Source organism: Somniosus microcephalus, chromosome 4 (genome assembly GCF_052327205.1).
Source record: "Somniosus microcephalus isolate GS21.2 chromosome 4, FLI_Smic_1.0, whole genome shotgun sequence".
Lineage (NCBI taxonomy): Eukaryota > Metazoa > Chordata > Chondrichthyes > Squaliformes > Somniosidae > Somniosus > Somniosus microcephalus.
Window position 1 is genome coordinate 73,810,153 of NC_140990.1, and position 22,517 is coordinate 73,832,669.

A 22,517-nucleotide genomic window follows, 5' to 3' on the forward strand; every position below is an offset into this window, starting at 1 on the left:
ATACCTTAGCTATGTGGCCCAGTTTGCCACATTTCCTACATTCCTGGTTCTTAAACCAGCATTGGTTCTGGTCGTGTGTTGTCTTCCCACAACGATAACATTTTGTTGTTGTCGAGGTAATTTGATCCACACTGAGTGCCGCTGTCTTTAGCTGCATTTCCGCAGTTCCCTTCGCTGCGGCTTCGTGCGATGCTGCAATAAGGACAGCCCTGTCAAGTGTAAGGTCGTTCTCTTCGAGTAGTCGCTTTTGCGTTCCTTCCTTTGCCAATCCACACACGAACTTGTCTCGCAATGCCTCTGTCAGATTCCCTCCAAACTGGCAGTGTTTCGCTAGTCTATGCAGTTCGACCAAGTATTCTGCGTTGCTTTCGTCTTTCCGTTGCGTTCTCGCATAGAATTTGAATCGTTCCGCCAACATCAACGGTGTGGGGTTCAAGTGATCCTTCAGAACAGCCACAATATCATCGAAAGTCTGATCCGCCGGTTTAGCTGGTGATAGTAGATGCTTCAAGAGCCCGTATGTCTTCGCGCCCATCGAGTTTAGCAAGGTTATAGCTTTGTCATCTTCTTCTATTTTATTGGCCTCACAATAGATCTTAATGCGTTCCACATACGTGGCCCAGTCTTCTACCTCGGAATTAAAATCGTTGATGTTACCACGCTTAGGCATCTTCCTCTCTTCCTGATAAACACCACGAATTATTTCTTTAATATATATATTTTTTTTCAAGATGGCGGTTCCCGCGAAAGTGGCGGTTTCCCGCGCTTATCTTCTCTCCCCGCCCACTTCAATGGCGGTTTCCCGCTTCTGTCTTCTTCCCCGCCTAATGGCGGCTTCCCGCGTTTCTTCCCTGGCGGGAGGGGTACACTTTCCCCACGGGCGACGGCCGCTGGCTTTCAGGTTCACAGCCTGCGCGTCGGCTTCAGTGCTTTCCCTTTTCTCGGCAGGGCAACCGGCGCTGGGTACACCCCGTTGACGGTGAACAGTTTCAGCCGCTGGGCTGGCTCTCGCTCAGTTCCCCTCGCTCGGGCTCTGTCTCTCTCCCGCTCGCTCGGCTCTACCGGCGCTGGGTACACCCCGTTGACGGAGAACAGTTTCAGCCGCTGGACTGGCTCTCGCTCAGTCTCCCTTGGTCGGCTCTGCCTCTCCCGCTCGCTCGGCTCCCAATCGCGCCTCCCAGCCCTCTCGCAGTCCGGTGCTTCCCTCCCCGGCTGCGGCTGAGTTTATCTCTTCCCGCGCCTACGTTCCCGGTCGCAGCGCTTCGTGGCTTCGGTCGCTGCCCGGCCTTTTTCGCCGGTCGCGGTCTAGCTGTCTCACGACGCCGTTGCGTCCCCAGCCTGTCTGTACCGCGGCTTCCTTGCTCCACGCTGCCCCAGTCTCAGCGCCTCTGGGCCCGACTTCTGTCCAGCTCCTTTCCCCCTCGACCGTGGTCGAGTGCACCGCCCTTATCCTCCGGTTATTCTTTTTACTTTTCCCTTACTCACAGTCACCGTGGCCGGCTTGCTTCTCGTGCTGATCGGCTCACTCCTCACTATGGCAGAAGGGACAGTCAGTGCCTGTTGCTGATGGAAGTCTTTGTCTCTGAATTCTTCCTCCTTTCCAGCTCTGCAGACTCGAGTTTTCTCCCAGCAGAATGACGAGGGCGGTTGCTTCTTCTCGACGCTCGTTAACTGCTTCGGAAGTATTGTTGCCGCAGGGTACGATCGGACTCATCGCCACTGTAAAGTCTGTGGGTTGTTTAGTTAATTAATACACAGACTACCAGAGTAACTTAAAACAGGACTTTACTATTCGAAGGTCAGGGCGAATCTGCCCAATAAATCCTGACACAACACTTATATACTGGTGTGGTCACCGTCGGTATTACAGTATACAGAAGCCAAACAAAGTAGTGCCACACCTAAAATAGTTCTCTTAAAGGTGAACGGTTACATACAATAGTTCTCTTAAAGGTAGACGGGTACATACACTACACTTTCCACCTTGAAAAAAATTGCTGCCAGCTTATTTTTACTTTTTTTATTCATTGATGGGATGTGGGCGTCGCTGGCTGGCTAGGCCTGCATTTAGTGCCCATCCCTAATTGCCCTTGAGAAGATGGTGGTGAGCCGCCTTCTTGAATCGCTGCAGTCCATATGGTGTAGGTACACCCACAATGCTGTTAGGAAGGGAGTTCCAGGATTTTGGCCCAGCGACAGTGAAGGAACGGCGATACAGGTCCAAGTCAGGATGGTGTGTGGCTTGGAGGGGAACTTGTAGGTGGTGATGTTCCCATGCGTCTGCTGCCCTTGTCCTTCTAAGTGGTAGAGGTCGCGGTTTTGGAAGGTGCTGTTGAAGGAGCTTTGGCGAGTTGCTGCAGCGCATCTTGTAGATGGTACACACTGCAGCCACAGTGCGCCGGTGGTGGAGGGAGTGAATGTTGAAGGTGGTGGATGGAGTGCCAATCAAGCGGGCTGCTTTGTCCTGAATGGTGTCGAGCTTCTTGAGTGTTGTTGGAGCTGCACTCATCCAGGCAAGTGGAGAGTATTCCATCACACTCCTGACTTGTGCCTTGCAGATGGTGGAAAGGCTTTGGGGAGTCAGGAGGTGAGACACTCGCCGCAGAATTCCCAGCCTCTGGCCCGCTCTTGTAGCCACAGTATTTATATGGCTGGTCCAGTTCAGTTTCTGATCAATGGTAACCCCCAGGATGTTGATAGTGGGGGATTCAGCGATGGTAATGCCATTGAATGTCAAGGGGAGATGGTTAGAGTCTCGCTTGTTGGAGATGGTCATTGCCTGGCACTTGTGTGGTGCGAATGTTACTTGCCACTTGTCAGCCCAAGTCTGAATGTTGTCCAGGTCTTGCTGCATATGGACACGGACTGCGTCAGTATCTGACGAGTCTCGAATGGTGCTGAACAGTATGCAATCATCAGCGAACATCCCCACTTCTGACCTTATGATGGAGGGAAGGTCATTGATGAAACAGCTGAAGATGGTTGGGCCTAGGACACTGCCCTGAGGAACTCCTGCAGTGATGTCATGTGATTGAGATGAATGACCTCCAACAACCACAGCCAACTTCCTTTGTGCTAGGTATGATTCCAACCAATGGAGAGTTTTCCCCTTGATTCCCATTGACTTCAGTTTTGCTCGGGCTCCTTGATGCCACACTCGATTAAATGCTGCCTTGATGTCAAGGGCAGTCACAATGGCTTATTAAAGCCATTAACAGCTTCTTATGTAGGGCACAAAAAATGGTGCCTTGAAAGTTCCCCTCTAAATAACAGGTCTGCACTGAAGTTAGAAAACACAGTTAGTAAATATTTAGCAATTAAACCAGACTGGGCGGGGCCTGAGGTAGGAGTTGGTAACTGAAAAGTGGCGGCCAGCGTACTTCGCACGATGGCGGAGGGCCCGGGCATGTGGGTTTCTGTATAATTTATTAATTGATTTTGTTTATTGCCTCTCCGGACCCAATCTCGATGGAATGTTTTAAAAAAGGTTCGCTCACTAATTGGGGCTTTCATTGGCAGGATGGTTCCCCAGAATCCTCCGCGCGGCAGAAAGTGCCCTGTCAATGACAACAGGAGCCCAGTGTGCAGGCGCAGGACCAGGCTGTGCTCTGAGCATGCGCAGTGCCAGTGATGGCGCAGTTCTGAAACAGAAGATATGGCAGCGGGCGGCGGTAGGTGATTGTGGGCTCGGGGAGGAGTTGGACCCACGGGTGGGCTGGGAAGCTTCATAAACACCGGGTGTAGGCCTCAGGCCCCGAATAAGAGCCCACAGGCCCCGTGTTTGTCCCGCGGTGACAGGCCCAGCCGCCCGGGTCAGCGGGGTCACTGGCCGCCATCTTGGACAGGGCCGGGTCATGGCGCATGCGCGGTTAATTTGGGCGGGAACAGAGAGTGGGCGGGGCTTCAGGGTCCCAGTGACCAGGAGAGACAATCATTGACTCAATGATTTTATTCTCACTCTGCACACAGCGGGTGTAGAACTGAACCCAACCAGAGTAGAGGGAGGGGGAAAACTGGGAGTGGAGGAAAGAAATGTTGGAGATGGTGCGATGGGTTTGGATTTCAGCACAGGGAGGAGGGAGAGTGTATGGGACGGGGATTTACAGCTTTGGGGGAACAAGAGAGGAAAGAATGTTCCATAGAAACTAGAATTGTCTGTTCTGAATTTCTATCCTGCACTTACAGTGATGACATTTGTAAACTCCTTTTACAGGGTATTAAATGGGCAGGAATTGCAGTCAGGAAACTCAAACCAAACATCACAGCAAGATCTGACAGAGTCACTCCATTCATCAGGACCTGAATATCATCAGCCTTTGAATGTGGAAGGAGAAACGTTTGTCTGTTCTGTCTGTGGGAAAAGATTTCAAACATCAGTATGACTGGAAAAGCACCGAGACACACACACCCGAGTGAGAGTGTTCCAGTGCACTGACTGTGGAAAGAGCTTTAACCAGTTACACAGCCTGAAAAAACATCGCACCATTCACAGCGGGGAGAAACCATACACGTGTTTTGTGTGTGGACGAGGCTTCAACTGATCATCCAACCTGGAGAGATACAAGGATACCCGCACCATGGAGAAACAGTGGAAATGTGGGGACTGTGGGAAGGGATTCAGTTCCCCGTCCCAGCTGAAAACTCATCAATGCAGTCACACTGGGGAGAGGCCGTTCACCTGTTCCATGTGTGGGAAGGAATTCACTTGGCCATGTCACCTGATAAGGCACCAGAGAGTTCACACTGATGAGAAACCTTTTAAATGCTCTGTCTGTGAGAACAACTTTAAAAGCTCTGAGGGACTGATTAGACACCAGCGAGTTCACACTGAAGTGAGACTATTCAGTTGCTCTCACTGCGAAAAGAGATTCAAGCACTCATCGAATCTCACTGAACACCAGCGTGTTCACACTGGGGAGCGGCCTTTTCAATGCTCTGTCTGTGGGAACAGCTTTAAAAGTGCTGGTGAGCTGAGTAAACACCAGCGAGTTCACACTGACGAGAGACCTTTTAGTTGCTCTCACTGCGGGAAGAGGTTCAGGCGCTCATCCAACCTTATGGCACACCAGTGTGTTCACACGAGGGGGAGGCCATTCATCTGCTCTGTGTGTGCAAAGGAATTCTCCCAGTCATCCAACCTGCTGGCACACCAGCGAGTTCATGTGTGACAGCAGGGGTTGGATTCTGCTGTTTTTCTGCTGTTAATCACATCCAGGACTGAACTATGTTCACTCTGCTGGTGTTAATAACCCTTCTAACTGGGGTGGAATTTAATATTAAAAGAAAGACTTACATTTATATCGCGCCTTTCACGACCACCGGACGTCCCAAAGCACTTTACAGCCAATGAAATACTTTTTTTTAACTGTAATCACTGTTGTAACCAGGGGTCAGTCTAAGGATAAGGGGTAAGCTATTTAGGACAGAGATGAGGAATTTCTTCACCCAGAGAGTGGGGAACCTGTGGAATTCTCTACCACAGAAGGCAGTTGAGGCCAATTTATTAAATATATTCAAGAAGGAGTTGGATATATTTCTTAAGGCTAAAGGGACCAAGGGATATGGGGAGAAGGCAGGGACAGGGTACTGAATTTGGATGATCAGCGATGATCTCATTGAATGGCGGAGCAGGCTCGAGGGGCCGAATGGCCTACTCATGCTCCTATCTTCTGTGTTTCTATGTTTCTATGTAATGCAGGAAATGCGATAGCCAATTTGGGCACAGCAAGCTCCCACAAACAGCAGTGTGATAATGACCAGATAATCTGTTTCAGTGATGTTGATTCTGGATATATACCAAATAAATCAACTTTGTTTTAAACAGTGTGCCAATTCCTTGGTTTTTCCATGATAAGAGGAGACTAATGGATTTCCTGCTATTGATTGTTCCATTTTTGGGCCATTTCTCCTGTCTTACGCTAGAATTTTTAATTTCTCATAAATTTGTTTACCCTCATGGACAAGTCCCAGCTCCCCATATCTTCCAGAGAGCCTCTCCTAGCCTTGGTAGCCTAAATGTAAGATCCTAACCCGAATCATTAACGTAATCCCTAACCCCAACCTCTGACTGTATCACCCTGACTACAGTCCTCACGTCTATCACTGATCCCTAAAGTGCCCAGTCTCAATAGTGATTGTGATGTCAACGGGGGTGCAGAGGTCAACGACCAGGTTATTTTTTTTATATATAACTCGACAAGGCTTCTTCAGCCGCACCTCCCAAACCTGCAACATCTTTCACCTAGAAGGATAAGGGCAGCAGGAGCATGGGAACACCATCCCCTCCAAGTCACACACCATCATGACTTGGAAGTATATCGCTGTTCCTTCATCGTCGCTGGGTCAAAATCCGGGAACTCCCTTCCGAACAGCACTGTGTGAGTGCCTTCACCACACAGACTGCAGTGGTTCAAGAAGGCTCCTTCTCAAGGGCAACTAGGGATGGGCAATAAATGCTGGTCTTGCCAGTGACGCCCACATCCCATGAAATAATTTTTTAAATGTTTTCCTTGCCTTACTTCCTGGTCCAAATGCACCTCTTCTGTTCCTCAACCATTCCATTCACCCAAGACCCGTCATATTATTTAGAGGATAGGCCGCTGATGCGTAAAAAGGAATCAATTATCAGGAATTGCTTCACATCCTCGATGGTGGCTGTGGGTACCCAGAATGCCGCGCGGTTGGGAATACGCCCTATCTGAGTGACGGGGGACCGGTGCGCAGGCGCAGTAGAGCTGGGTTCCTGGGCCGCCTGGAGGAAGATGGCGGTCGGGAGAGAGCGGACACGGTAGGAGAGGGCGAGAGGGCGCGGTGGGAGAATAAACCACAAGGCCGGCTTTATAATGAAGGGGCTGCGGCCTTAGGCCCGAATAACAGCCCCCGAGGCCGGGCTTCTTCCAGTTGCGGGGCGGCGGCTGTGAGGCTTTCTCCCGGGGACAGAGGGAGGAATTGGAGCCGCGGCTGGGCTGGGAAGCTTCACAAACACCCGGTGTAGGCCTCAGGCCCCGAATTAGAGCCCACAGGCCCCGGGTTTACCCGCGGGGACAGGCCCGGACGCCCGGGTCAGCGGGGTCACTGGCCGCCATCTTGGGCAGGGCGGGGTCACTGGCCGCCATCTTGGGCAGGGCGGGGTCACTGGCCGCCATCTTGGGCAGGGAGGGATTTAAAAAATTTGTTTCTGGGATGTGGCGTCGCTGGCAAGGCCGGCATTTATTGCCCATCACTAGTTGCCGTGGAGAAGGCAGTGGTGAGCCGCCTTCTTAAACCGCAGCAGTCCGTGTGGTGAAGGTTGTCACGGTTTGTTACAACTGAGTGACTCACTGGGCCATTTCAGAGGGCGGTTAAGAGTCAACCACATTCCTGTAGGTCTGGAGTCACCAATAGGCCAGACCAGGTAAGGACGGCAGATTTCCTTCCCGAAAGGACATTAGTGAACCAGATGGGCTTTTACGACAATCTGATAGTTTCATGGTCACCATTACTGATATTAGCTTTTTGTTCCAGATTTATTGAATTAACTGAATTTAAATTCCCCAGCTGCTGTGGTGGGATTTCAACTCACATCTCCGGATCATTAGTCCAGGCCTCTGGATTACTAGTCCAGTGACATTACCACTAGGCTATCGTCCCCATACGCGCATGTGCTGCCATCTTGGTACAGGAACAGAGAGTGGGCGGGGCTTCAGGGTCCCAGTGACCAGGAGAGACAATCATTGACTCATTGATTTTATTCTCACTCTGCACACAGCGGGTGTAGAATTGAACCCAACCAGAGTAGGAGGGAGGGGGAAAACTGGGAGTGGAGGAAAGAAATGTTGGAGATGGTGCGAGGGGTTTGGATTTCAGCACAGGGAGGAGGGAGAGTGTGTGGGACGGGGATTTACAGCTTTGGGGTTAAAATGTGTTATTTTGGTCATATTTCTAGATTTGCTATTTTCTGCCCACTGGGCAATCACAGTGCACTGACCGACACCTTCGCTTGTCAGAATAGGGCAGGTGGAACCGAGCCACAGGCAGCTCTGGGACTTCATCTTCTGAGCATTGGGTTGAGAAACAAGAATTCCATTGTTTATTGGGCCCTGGCGAGCACTGCCCACCCCCCACAATTTTAATATTTTGATGCATCTGTCTATTTATATACTAGGAATGTTTTAATTGCTTTTACAGCAAAATGCATTTATTATTAAACCTTCACAGAAGGCAACTGTGGTAACAATTGAATAAAACTCAGAGAGTTGTCGGGATCTGGAACGCTCTTCCTGAAAAGGTCATGAGCTGATTCCATCAATGATTTTAAAAGGGAGTTGGGCGGGTACTTGAGGATGAGGATCTTACAGGGTTACGGACAACAAGCAGGGATGTGGGACTAAGCACGAGTGCTCATTCTAAGAGCCAGCACAGGCCCGACGGGCCGAATGGCCTCCTTCGTGCTGTCCGCTTCCATGATTCTATGAAAACTAACAGAACCAAACAAAGAAATGATCTTCCTTGGTTATCAATCATTTCACTAAATTTCAACAGAGTACTCTATACACCAACAACAATTTACATTTATATAGAGCTTTTAAAACATTTACAGTAGCGTAAGAAGACAATAATTGACACACATACATTGTTTGTGGTCCAGTGCACTGACACAAAGTTCCTTCACAACTGTAACAATTTTATTGCGGTTGCTGTGAAGGCTGCGCTCACTCTGCTCGTACACCTGGTCTCCAAAGGAGGCAAAACAGGACTAATGCTGCCGAGCTCAGCTCTTTTTGATCAGAAAATATCAACTGTTTCGCCTCGTCGGGAAATGCACAAAAGCGGCAGCAGTGCTGATTGGCTGCCCAGGAAAGTCCTATTTAGATTAAACTCCTTCACCCAGAGAGTGCTGAGAATGTGGAACTTGCTGCCACAGGGAGTAGTTGAGGCGAAGAGCATGGATGTATTTAAGGGGAAGCTGGATAAACACATGGGAGTAAGGAATAGAAGGAGATGCTGATAGGGTGAGATGAAGAGAGATGGGAGGAGGCTCGTGTGGAGAATAAACAACGCATGGACCAGTTGGGCCGAATGGCCTGTTTCTGTGTTGTACAATCTATGTAATTCTATGTAATAAGAGAGGAAAGAATGTTCCATAGAAACTAGAATTATCTGTTCTGTATTTTAATCCTGAACTTACAGTGATGCCTTTTTTAAACTGCTTTTACAGGGAATATCATCGGTCTTTGAATGTGGAAGGAGAAATGTTTGCCTGTTTTTTCTGTGGGAAAAGATTTCAAAGATCAGTGTAACTGGAAAAGCACCGAGACACACACACCCGAGTGAGAGTGTTCCAGTGCACTGACTGTGGAAAGAGCTTTAACCAGTTACACAGCCTGAAAAAACATCGCACCATTCACAGTAGGGAGAAACCGTACACGTGTTGTGTGTGTGGACAAGTCTTCAACTGATCGTCCAACCTGGAGAGACACAAGAACACCCGCACCACGGCGAAACCGTGGAAATGTGGGGACTGTGGGAAGTGATTCAGCTCCCCATCCCGGCTGGAAACTCATCGACGCAGTCACACCGGGGAGAGGCCATTCACCTGCTCCGAGTGTGGGAAGGGATTCAGTCAGTCATCCCATCATCTGACACACCAGCGAGTTCACACAGAGGAGAGACCGTTCAGTTGCTCTCACTGTGGGAAGAGGTTCAGGCACTCATCTCACCTCATTGCACACCAGCGAATTCACACTGGGGAGAGACCGTACACCTGCTCTGTGTGTGAGAAGGGATTCACTAATTCATCAACTCTGCTGATACACCAGCACATTCACACTGCAGAGAGGCCGTTCACCTGCTCCGTGTGTGAGAAAGGATTCACTAATTCCTCTGACCTTCTGAGACACCAGCGCATTCACACTGGGGAGATGCCATTCACCTGCCCTGTGTGTGGGAAGGGATTCACTCAGTCATCCAACCTGCTGAAACACCAGTGCATTCACACTGGGGAGAGGCCATTCACCTGCTCCGTGTGTGGGAAGGGATTCAATCAGTCATCCAACCTGCTGACACACCAGCGAGTTCACACTGGGGAGATGCCATTCACCAGCTCCGTGTGTGGGAAGGGATTCACTCAGTCATCCAACCTGCTGGCACACCAGCGAGTTCACACTGGGGAGAGGCCGTTCACCTGCTCCATGTGTGGGAAGGGATTCAATCAGTCATCCAACCTGCTGAGACACCAGCGAGTTCACAAGTGACTGCAGAGGTTCGATTTTGCTGTTATTGCTGCTGTTAATCACATCCAGGACTGAACCTTGTTCATTCTGACAGTTGGGGTTTGTTTCTGCTGATGTTAATAACCCCTATAACTGGGCTGGAGTTTAATATTCTGGATATAAAGCTGATTGAGTTGTCGGGCTGCAGTGTTCGTTTAAGAACTGCTGTCTGATCTTTCCCCTTAATTTCTGATGAGAGTCCCTGAATTATTTTAAAATAAAATTATGAACTTTTACTTCAATCCTAAATTGATCTTTGGTACAAAATCTACAATTCAGTGTCTGAAAGGTTTCACTGATTAACATCTCCAATTAGAAAGTGCTGATTAATTCTCACTGACAATTCTTACTGACTTGCACATTACACACAGTGACACCTCCATTATCCACCAGAAAGAAGGGGAATGGGAATTGGTGGAGAATCGAGAGTCCCCAAATGTTGCCCCTCCCGTCTGATACAGCAATCCCCTCGACACAGGAATGGAGACAAGTCCAGTTATAGTAACGGGATGAGTTAAAGTTGTTTACTCAGACAGGCGGAAGGTGGGAAGTGGTGTTCCGTGGGGATCGGTGCTGGGACCATTGTTGTTCACCGTTTACATGAATGATTTGGACTTGGGAATCAGAAGTACAATTTTAAAATTTGCAGATGGCACTAAATTGGGGGGTGTAGTTAATACTGAGGAAGACTGCGATAACATCCTTGTAGAATTATTCAGTTGTGTTCAGTAAATAGCAGCATCTTTTAATTTGCTTTGACTGATCACATCACTATATAGTTAGATTAAAAACAGAAATCATTAACAGCTCCCAATTTCAGAATTGTCAGATTGAAACTCAACTTCTTCCAAGTGCAATCTAACATTTCAAAAATTGTAACGGATGTAGGCGAGATATTAGGACTGTTGTCTAACACAATCCAAACACAGTGACACACAGACAGATGGGCAGGTGTAGCTTCACAGCGAATCCTTTCAAGCCTCACTAAAAAGTGGCAGACTGGCAATCCATTGTTCACTAATGGAGTTGTGATCTTTGTAAATTAAGAAAGGAAATGCATGGGAATGTGTTAAAGAGTTGATTAACAGAGTGGGGCATCATCTCCCTTTGATTTCTATTTCTGACGCCAGGAACAGAAAAAGGTCATTACAACACGACATAAACAGACTCTTCAGGTGTGAGACATCAGACTTCAGAACAACACGTCTGCCAGCTCTGGCCACAAACCTCAGTACAGTCAACCTTTCAGTAGCTGCAGCCCTGATTAAATAACTATTGTTTAACATGTCTAGTAGAGCTTTTGTATTTCTATTCAAAATAGAACAAAATCTATTTGTGACACACACACAAAGGTCGCTACAAACTTCCCTTAACTCCAACCCTCTGATTTCTGTTTTGTAGCCATCTTTCCATCCATTCTGCTGCCTGGCCCTTCACTCCACACGGCCTGACCTTGGTCATCTTGTCGATCTTACAAACTGTTTATGGATAGCAAGTGTGTCACAAAACAGGAAACAGAGAGTAGGGGTTAGGAGTAGCTACTCAAGACTGGCAAAAGGTGGGAAGTGGTGTTCCACAGGGATCGGTGCTGGGATCACTGTTGTTCACCATTTGCATAAACTATTTGGACTCGGGAATCAGAAGTACAATTTCAAACTTTGTCGATGACAACAAATTGTGAGGTAAAGTTAATACTGAAGAAGACTGCGACAAAATTCAAGAAGACATTAACAAACTTGCAGAATGGGAGTGTAATTGGCAAATGAATTTCAATATAGATCCGTGTGAGGTGGTGGTGTGTTTTGGTAGGAAGAATAAGGAGGCCACATGCTATTTTGAAAATAAGAGTCCAAATGCGACAGAGGAGCAAAGGGATCTCGGGGGCACAGATTCACAAATCACTAAAAGTAGTGATGCAGGTTAAGGAGGCCATAACAGGAGCAAACAATGGACTGGGGTCATTTCTAGAGGGATAGAATTGAAAAGCAGAGAAGTTATTTTAAACTTGTACTGAACCTTGGTTAGGCTACACTTGGAGAACTGTGAGCAGTTCTGGACTCCATATTATATAAAAAGGATGTCGAGGCACTGGAGAAGATGCAAAAAGATTTGCAAGGATGATCCTAGAACTGAGAGGATATATTTATCAGGAAAGTCTGAAGAGGCTGGGGCTCTTTTCTCTAGAATAAAGAGGCCCGATAAAGGCCTTTAAGATTATGAAAAGGTTATATCGGGTGGACCTGGAGAAAATGTTTCCACTTGTGGGGGAGTCCAAAACTACAGGTCATAAATGTAGTGTATGTACCTTTAAGAGGAACTATGTTTTTGAAGCCCCTGTGTACTGTAGTACCAGTAGTGACCACTCGGGTATATAAGCCTGTATAGCGTCTTGTGTAGTTAGTTCACCTCCAGACTTTGTTCAGTAAACACTTGTTAAATCAACTCCTGCATTCCATGTCTCCATTAACACACGGATCTAACAGTGGCGACGAGTTAGAAACGAACTTACCTGAAATTCGGCAGCACCTCAAGGAGATCGATTCCTCAGACGAAGGTCGAAGCCAGAAGCAAGTAAAAAAAAAACTAAAAAAAAAACTGTGGTTTCACCAGCTAAACGGGCTGGTGGCAGGTAGTGCACTGATCCTTCCTGGGCTGCGGCGGGCTGGGGCTCGATCGGGTGGCTCTGCAGCGGGGCCGGGCAGCGAGTCGGAAAGCAGAAGCAAAGAGAGACAGAGGGTGGAACACTCAGGAGGCGGCCGGTGCTGCAAAGCAGGTCGGCGTTCGGACCGAGCAGAGGGAGGGGAAAGTCCCAGAGGGTCCGCTCCACGATGGGAACGGTTCTCCAAGTAACGGAGAAACTGTTTAAAATATATATATTAAAAAAAAGAAGAAAAATAGAAATACCGCGAAAAGCTGCAGGTCGCAACAGGAACCGTGGAGAGCAGCGTTGGCAGCAGCGGCAGCGGGTGGAAAGCGCGGGAGGCGCCATCTTGACTCGGCGGGGAAGAAGGAAAAGCGCGGGAGGCGCCATTTTTGATTTTCAAAATGCCGAAGACTGGCAATATTACTGCTTTCGATAGTGATATAGAAGATTGGACCACATATGTGGAACGAGTGGAGGTATATTGTAAGGCGAATGAAGTAGCGGATGATAAAAAGGCATCGGTACTTCTAAATCTGATGGGCGCAAGGACATACGGGCTGTTACGAAACTTGATCACTCCAGCCAAACCGATGGACAAGAATTTTAAGGAGATTGTTGATACCTTACAGGAGCACTTAAACCCAACACCGCTGCTGATAGCGGAATGATTCAAATTCTTCAGGAGGAATCAGCACAAGAATGAAAGTAACACTGATTACCTCACCGAATTATGAAAACTGTCAAAGCACTGCCAATTCGGGGCAGGACTGGCAGATTCTCTACGAGACAAATTCGTCTGCGGTCTCCTAAGCGAAGGAACACAGAAAAGACTACTTTCTGAGAAAGATTTGACACTGGACAAGGCTTTCAGTATGGCTGTATCATACGAAGCAGCAGCAAGAGGAGCTGCAGAGATACAGCAAAAGCCACAGGACTTCGGCACCCATGAAATGACACGGAGTTTCGAGAGGTGTTATCGCTGCGGCAGATCCACCCATGACCAGAAGGACAGCTGGTTCAAGGACAAATCATGCAGACAATGCGGAAAGATGGGACACATTGCACATGTATGCAGATCTGGAAAAAAATCCGCTGACAGTAAAAAGGTCAATAAGGAAAAGTACAGAAAGGTACAAATGATGACGGACAGTAGCTCCGAAGACCAGAAGAGCGATAGCGACTCCGGAAACAAGAGACTAAGCTGTCTCAAATTACATAATGTAATTGCCAAAGAAGATTACCAGACCATTTGGGTTACCCTCACGATAGCGGGGTCCCCAGTCAAAATGGAGCTAGATACAGGATCAGCTCTGACCGTCATGAGTCGACGGGGTTACGAGCGGCTATTTCCGCATATACCTTTGAAAGACACATCCATTATCTTGAAGACATATACGGGGCAGAAAGTATACCCCAGAGGGAAAATAAGGGTGCCTGTTGTATACAACGGCAAGGAAATACAGAAGTTGTATTTACGTTCTGCAAGATGGTGGTCCACCGTTGTTGGAACGTGAATGGATCAGAAAGATACGTTTAGACTGGCACTCCATTCAGGCACTGACGGTGACCAGTAAGAAAAAAAATGATGATGATGTCATACCTGGACGATTAAAAGAAATCTTGGCTAACGCCAAAGTAGTGTTTCAACAGGAACTAGGAAGCCTGAAAGGCGCCACCGCCTCAATAAAAGTGGAAGATGCGGCAATTCCCAAGTTTTTTAAGGCAAGGCCGGTGCCATATGCAATTCGTCCAGCCATCGAGGCAGAGCTGGAGAATTTGGAAAAAGCAGGCGTGTTATCCAAGATAGATTGGAGCGAGTGGGCAACACCCATTGTCCCGGTCATGAAGAAAACGTTGAATAATGATAAATCTGAAGAACAGAGAAAAATTCGCATCTGTGGGGACTTCAAGGTGACTGTAAACCCGGTTCTTCACACGGTACAGTATCCTCTTCCGGGGATAGGAGATATTTTCGCCTCACTATCCGGAGGGAAACGTTTCACCAAAACTGACTTAGCACAGGCATATCTACAGATGGAGGTTGAGGAGGCCTCTAAAAAGTATCTCACGATAAACACACACAAAGGCACAAAGGCCTGTACCAGTACAATCGACTGGTTTTCGGAGTGGCATCAGCTCCGGCTATCTGGCAAAGAACTATGGAGCAAGTCCTGCAAGGGATTCCGGGGACTCAATGCTACCGAGACGACATCCTTGTAACAGGAGAAAACGACAACGAGCACCTTGCCAATTTGGAGCAGGTGCTCACGAGGCTGAGAGAACGGGGCCTACAAGCAAATCGCCCCAAGTGCGAATTTTTCCAGAAACAAATATCATATTGTGGCCATGTCATTAACAAAGAAGGGTTGCATAAGTCACCTGAAAAAATTGAAGCGGTCGTAAAAGCCCCCGCGCCTGAAAATGTTTCACAATTAAGGTTGTTCCTGGGATTAATAAATTACTATCATAAATTTTTAGCGAACTTGTCAATGGTTCTGCACCCTCTTAACACACTGCTACAAATGGGAGTAGTTTGGAAATGGAGCGAAGACTGTAAACGTGCCTTCCATAAATGCACAGGCTTGATCACGTCCAGGGAAGTGTTGGCTCATTACAACCCATCACTGCCAATCAGACTGGCGTGCGATGCATCCCCTTACGGCGTGGGAGCGGTATTATCGCATAGATTCCCTGATGGCTCGGAGCGGCCGATAGCTTTTGCATCACGCTCATTGAACTCAGCTGAGCATAACTATGCCCAGATCGACAGGGAGGCACTCAGCCTGGTGTGGGGGGTGAAGAAATTCAACCATTACCTACACGGACAAAAATTTACCTTGTTGACTGACCATCAACCCCTCATCTCCATATTCAACCCTAAAAAGGGCGTTCCCATTATGACAGCGCAAAGGCTACAGAGGTGGTCCCTTTTCCTAGGGGCACACCAATATAACGTAGGATACAAAGGAACAAAACAGCATGGGAATGCTGACGGGTTATCGCGCCTACCGTTGCCAACGGTAGAAGAGGCGCCTACAGTGGACCCAGTGGAGATGTTCCACTCGACCATAGTGGAATGTCTACTGGTGACAAATTCTACCATTGAAAAGGAAACGAGAAATGACCTGACTCTCTCACGAGTCTACGATTTAACGGTGAAGGGATGGCCAGCACATGGCGAACCACTGTTGCCAACATTCTCGCAAAGAAGAGAACAGCTGTCAGTGTGCCGAGGAACCTTGATGTGTGGATCCAGAGTGGTGATTCCACCCAAACTCAAGGATAAAGTGCTAAAGGAGCTTCACAAGGGGCATCTGGGTGGAGTGAAAATGAAGAACTTAGCCAGAGCGTTTGTGTGGTGGCCAGGTATCGATGGAGACATCGAAGAAATGACCAAGAGCTGCCTAGGATGCCAGAAGGTCCAAAACGCCCCACCACAAGCCCCTCTACATCCATGGGAGTGGCCCTCATCTCCATGGCAAAGGGTACATATCGACTTTGCTGGTCCATTTATGGACTCAATGTTCTTAATCGCGGTGGATGCACACTCCATGTGGCCGGAGTTAATAAAGATGTCCTCCACCACCACGGAAAAAACCATCACAGTATTAAGGACCATATTTGCCAGGAATGGGCTGCCTGAACAGATCTGTTCTGATAATGGACCGCAATTTGTATCCGAAGAATTCAGGAAGTTCTTAAAAAACAATGGGGTTAAGCACTACACGTCCTCCCCATACCATCCCGCCACAAATGGATTAGCTGAAAGGTTTGTCCAGACCTTCAAGAAGGCCATAAAGGCCATGGGTAATGAAGACATAAATCTACAACATAAGGTAGATAACTTCTTGTTTGCATACAGGAATTCAACACATGTGGTTACAAACCAAACCCTCGTCATGATGTTTTTCAATAGAAGACTAAGATGCCGGCTGGATTTGGTCAAGCCAAACATCAGAAGGGACGTAGAGAACCGACAATTTCAAAGCATGAATGAAAGGCCAACTAGAACCTTCCAGATAGGTCAACCAGTTTTGGCCCAGGACTACCGTACTGAGAAATGGCAGCCTGGAACTATTTGCACATGACTAGGACCGCTGATGTATACCGTGGACATTGAGAAAGCATAATAAGGTGCCATGCTGACCAGATCATAGAGTCATCCGAAAAGGACAACCTACACCACAACTCTATACGCCTAGTGATGAAGCAGAGATACCCATAGTATCTACCTCCGATCCGGTGATACTGGAACCAGATGAACCCGACACTGGCATTGAAGCCGAATCGACCTTGCCAAAAGAACCTACTGCACCACCGAGGCGTTATCCGGACCGAGTCAGGAAGCCTCCAGAGAGACTGAATTTGTAATTGATTAACTTCAGCAAATTTGTAGATTATTATTCTTGTAAAAATGTTATTTAATGATTACTTAAAATGTTATGTACTATTTATCTAAAAAGGGAGGAATTTTAGTGTATGTACCTTTAGGAGGAACTATGTTTTTGAAGCCCCTGTGTACTGTAGTACCAGTAGTGACCACTCGGGTATATAAGCCTGTATAGCGTCTTGTGTAGTTAGTTCACCTCCAGACTTTGTTCAGTAAACACTTGTTAAATCAACTCCTACATTCCGTGTCTCCATTAACACACGGATCTAACAATAAATATAACAGTCTCTAATAAATCCAATGGGGAATTCAGGAGAAACTTCTTTACCCAAGGAGAGGTCAGAATGTGGAACGTGCTACCACAAGGAGTAGTTGAGGTGAATAGCACAGATACATTCATGGGGAAGGTAGATAAGCACATGAGGGAGAAAGGAATAGAAGGATATGCTAATAGGGTTAGATGAAGAGTGGTGTGAGGAGACTCGTGTGGAGCAGAAACACCGGCAGTGACCAGTTGGGCCGAATGGCCTGTTCCTGTGCTGTAGACTCTGTAATTCTATGTAACTCTATGTAACTGTGTCTTCTGACTCCTGACATAGCTGGAATAGCTTTTGCTATTATTACAACAATTGTGCAGCATCTTCATTCCCAAAGATCTCTTGGCTTCTCTGATGGCTGCTTTTGACTCCCTCAAATTCTGGGTGATATTTGCCCCTATTCTCCTGTAAACTGAATTCACCTTGTTACAAACTGGGTTCAATGTAAGACAGTTCGGGGAGTCAGGGATCATTCACCCCGAGACCTACGCTGGCCGCTAAAACCCCAGACAGTTCCTTAGTAAGGATTCCTCTGGTTCCTCGCCATATATTTGTCAGGATAACAAAACCCAGCTTCCTTACCGTCCACTCCTGGAGGCCCCACTCCCTGAGCCTACAACCTTCAGCAGGGTCAGTGGTGGAGTTCCACAGCGGGAGTGATCCCAGAGTAACTGTCGGGATCGCACCCCGTGGATGTTCCGGGTCGTGTATTTTTAGTTATCCTGGTGTCTAACACACACACATCAATAAAACAGGGAATTCCTGGAAACACGCTGCAGGTCCTTCTTTATCTGGAGATCAAATGTCTGTTGTCTAATTGTACCAGCAGTTAACAGGCTCCTGTGAACTCCGTCTGTTATTTTAATGCAGACTTTAACCAATTTATTTTAAATGGGTTTATTTCAAATGAGTTAATACCTGCCTTAAAATGGTAGACTCAGGACTGTCACACAAACATGTCCAATGATTACCAGTCATTTTTAGACTGGAAACTTAAATCTGTTTCACGTTCAGTCAGGAACAGATCTCAGTTTGACACCAATCTCTGATTTGACAGCACGTTTCCAGCATTCACCGTTGTTCTTCCTGACTCTAAACACAGTTGTAAAGGAGCCTTCTGTTCCGTGCCTAGGAGCTCTGAACCATGGAAGAGAGCGGCTGAGACACATTTCTTACAGGTCTCGAGATTAACCCACATGACAACTTTGCTGTCAGTGAAGAGAGACGAGAAAGACCAAAGTGCCGTTTGCCCCTCTCAGTGTGGCCCTGAAGGACTGTGTCCAGGCTGACGTTCTGTTCCCGATGTACGATCCTCCCTCAGATTGTCCTTTCTGAGCTCCAGCCAGGTGATACTAAACACTCAGGTGGGAAAGACAATAATCTACAACAATGTGTTTAAATCAAAGCAGATTTCTTTTGACATATATCCAGCATATTAAACTCCAGCCCAGTTATAGGGGTTATTAACATCAGCAACAACAATAACAGCAGAGTCCAACCCCTGCAGTCATTTGTGAACTCGCTGGTGTCTCAGCAGGTTGTTTGACTGAGTGAATCTCTTCCCACACTCAGAGCAGGTGAATGGCCTCTCCCCAGTGTGAACTCGCTGGTGTGTGAGCAGATCCTTTCTGCTTTTAAATCTCTTCTCACAGTCAGACCATTTGAAAGGTCTGTTATCAGTGTGAACAAGTTGGTGATCAGTGAGGTGGGATGACTGAGTGAATCCCTTACCCCACACAGAGCAGATGAAAAGTCTCTCCCCAGTGTGAACTCCCCGGTGTCTCAGCAGGTGGGATGAACGGGTGAATCCTTTCCCACACACAGAGCAGGTGAATGGCCTCTCCCCGGTGTAAGTGCGTTGGTGTGTCAGTAAATCCTTTTTACTTTTAAAGCTCTTCCCACAGTTAGAAGATTTAAAAGGTCTCTTATCAGTGTGAACTTGCTGGTGTGTCAGAAGGTGAGATGAACAAGTGAATCCCTTCCCACACAAGGAGCAGGTGAATGGCCTCTCCCCAGTGTGAGTGCATCGGTGTGCCAGTAATCCCTTTTACTTTTGAAGCTCTTCTCACAGTTAGAACACTTAAAAGGTCTGTTATCAGAGTGACCAAGTTGATGTATTCAAAGGTGGGATGACTGAGTGAATCCCTTCCCACACATGGAGCAGGTGAACTGTCTCTCCCCAGTGTGAACTCGCAGGTGCGTCAACAGATCCTTTGTGCTTTTAAAGCTCTTCTCACAGTCAGAACATTTAAAAGATTGCTCCTCAGTGTGAACTCGCTGTGTGTCAGGAGGTTTGAGGAAGCATTAAATCCCTTCCCACATTCAATGCAGTTGAACGGTCTCTCTTCAGTGTGAACTCACTGGTGTGCATGAAGGCTGGATGACTGAGTGAATCCCTTCCCACACATCGGGCAGGTGAACGGCATCTCTCCAGTGTGACTGCGTCGATAAGTTTCCAGCTCAGAAGGGTAATTGAATCCCTTCCCACAGTCCCAACATCTCCATGGTTTCTCCATGGTGCGGGTGTCCTTGTGTCTCTCCAGGTTGGACGATCAGTTGAAGCCTCGTCCACACACACAACACGTGTACGGTTTCTCCCCGCTGTGAATGGTGTGATGTTTTTTCAGGCTGTGTAACTGGTTAAAGCTCTTTCCACAGTCAGTGCACTGGAACACTCTCACTCGGGTGTGTGTGTCTCGGTGCTTTTCCAGTCACACTGATGTTTGAAATCTTTTCCCACAGACAGAACAGACAAACATTTCTCCTTCCACATTCAAAGGCCGATGATATTCGGGTCCTGATGAATCGAGTGATTCTGTCAGATCTTGACGTGATGATTGGTTTGAGTTTTCCGTCAGCAAATCCTCCCCTTCTAATACCCTGTAAAAGGAGTTTACGAAAGCAATCACATTGAGTTTAAGCAGACTTTGGTAAGTGGCAGAAAAAGTCTTTTAAGTGCATTTACTGAATATTAGTGAGTAAAAAAGTGAATGATTTGAAGTAAGTTTAATTTTTTAGAGTAAATTAAGCTGTTGGGGAGTTGAAACCGGAAGTAGAATCCGGGTATAAAAGGGGGCGGGCTTAGTGTGGCAGGCTGAGTGCAAGTCGCATTGAGTGGAAGTAGAGTTTGGTAAGTGGCAGAGTTCAGGCAAATGGGAGGTGAGGGGGTGCTTGTTGCTCTGTTTTGCTTCCCTCTCTCAGGCTAATCCAACACTGCGGACGTGGAGCAGTGAGACAATTCAACCGGATAGGTCCCCGAGACAGCTTCCACGAGGGAGGTTGGTGATCAACTGGTTGGTAGGTTCTCTTCCTTCTCTTCTATACCTTTAAGTTGGTAAGTCCTATTAAATAGCGGTGTAATATTATTATCTATATCGGGGCAGAGGGTCTTCATAACTAATAATAAGAAATTTAATTAATTACACAGATATGGGTGAACAGGTGATGTGTCACTGTTGCGAAATGTGGGAGCTGGTGGACCCCATTGAGGCTCACGGTGATTACATTTGTGATAAGTGTTTGCTGCTAGAGGAACTCAAGCTCCATGTTAAAGAGCTTGAGACTGAGCTTCAGACACTGCCACACATCAGGGAGGGAGAGAAGTTCCTGGACTCTATGTTTCAGGAGGTGGTCACACCTATGAAATTAATTACTGCAGATGTAGTCCGTGGACAGGGACAGGACGGTGTGACTACGAGTGAGGAAGGTACAGGGATCCAGGATGTAGTGTTGAAGGAGCCGCAGCCCTTGCTCTTGTCAAGCAGGATTGAGGTTCTTACTCCCTGTGAGGGCGGGAGCGGGGACTGCAGGGAGGAGGAGCAACCTGGCCACAGCACCGTGGTGCAGGGGGCCATTCAAGTGGAGGGAGTAAAAAGAAATGTTGTAGTGGTAGGGGATAGTATCATTAGGGGGATAGATAGGGTTCTCTGCAGTCAAGAGCGGGAGCCCCGAAGGCTGTGTTGCCTGCCCGGTGCCAGGGTTAAGGACATCTCTTCTGGGCTGGAAAGAAACTTGGAGTGGGAGGGGGAGGATCCTGTTGTCGTGGTCCATGTTGGTACAAACGACGTAGATAGGACAAGGAAGAAGGATCTGTTAAAGGAGTATGAGCAGCTAGGGGTCAAATTAAAAAACAGAACCTCAAGGGTAATAATCTCTGGGTTATTACCTGAGCCACGAGCAAATTTGGCTAGGATAAATAAAATTAAAGAGTTAAATGCGTGGCTCAAAGACTGGTGTGGGAGAAATTGGTTTTGCTTCTTGGGACACTGGCACCAGTACTGGGGCAGGAGGGAGCTGTTCCGTTGGGACAGACTCCACTTGGCCAGTGCTGGGACTAGAGTCCTGGTGAATCATATAACTAGGGCTGTAGAGAGGGCTTTAAACTAATTAGTGGGGGGGAGGTTTCTAGAGAGCAAATAACAGAAATGACAACAGAGAAGGTGATAGACATAGGTAGCAGTGGGGAAATTAAAAACCAGAACGTGTCAGGAAGGGACAGAAGGTATGGAGTAAAAGGTAAAGTAGTAAAAGGGGAAGAAACAGGAACTAAGTGTCACAAAACATATTTGAAAGTTCTTTATCTGAATGCACATAGCATTCGTAACAAAATGAATGAGTTAACGGCGCAAATAACTACATATGGGTATGATCTTGTGGCCATTACAGAAACATGGCTGCAGGGTGACCATGACTGGGAATTAAACATACCAGGTTATTTAACAATCAGGAAGGACAGGCAGGAAGGGAGGGGAAGCTATGTTACTAAAGGAAGGAATCACTATAATACAGAGAAATGATATTGGGTCAAAGGAGCAGGATAGTGAAACAGTTTGGGTGGAGGTAAGGAATAATAAGGGGAAAAAAACACTAGTGGGCGTAGTCTATAGGCCTCTGAACAGTTGCAACTCTGTTGGACC

At 47.4% G+C, this 22,517-nt stretch overlaps 1 pseudogene; it reads left to right on the forward strand.

The window, feature by feature from the left end:
* LOC147119232 (uncharacterized) overlaps window positions 1-22,517 on the forward strand; it is a 125,322-nt pseudogene that overhangs the window by 97,034 nt on the left and 5,771 nt on the right.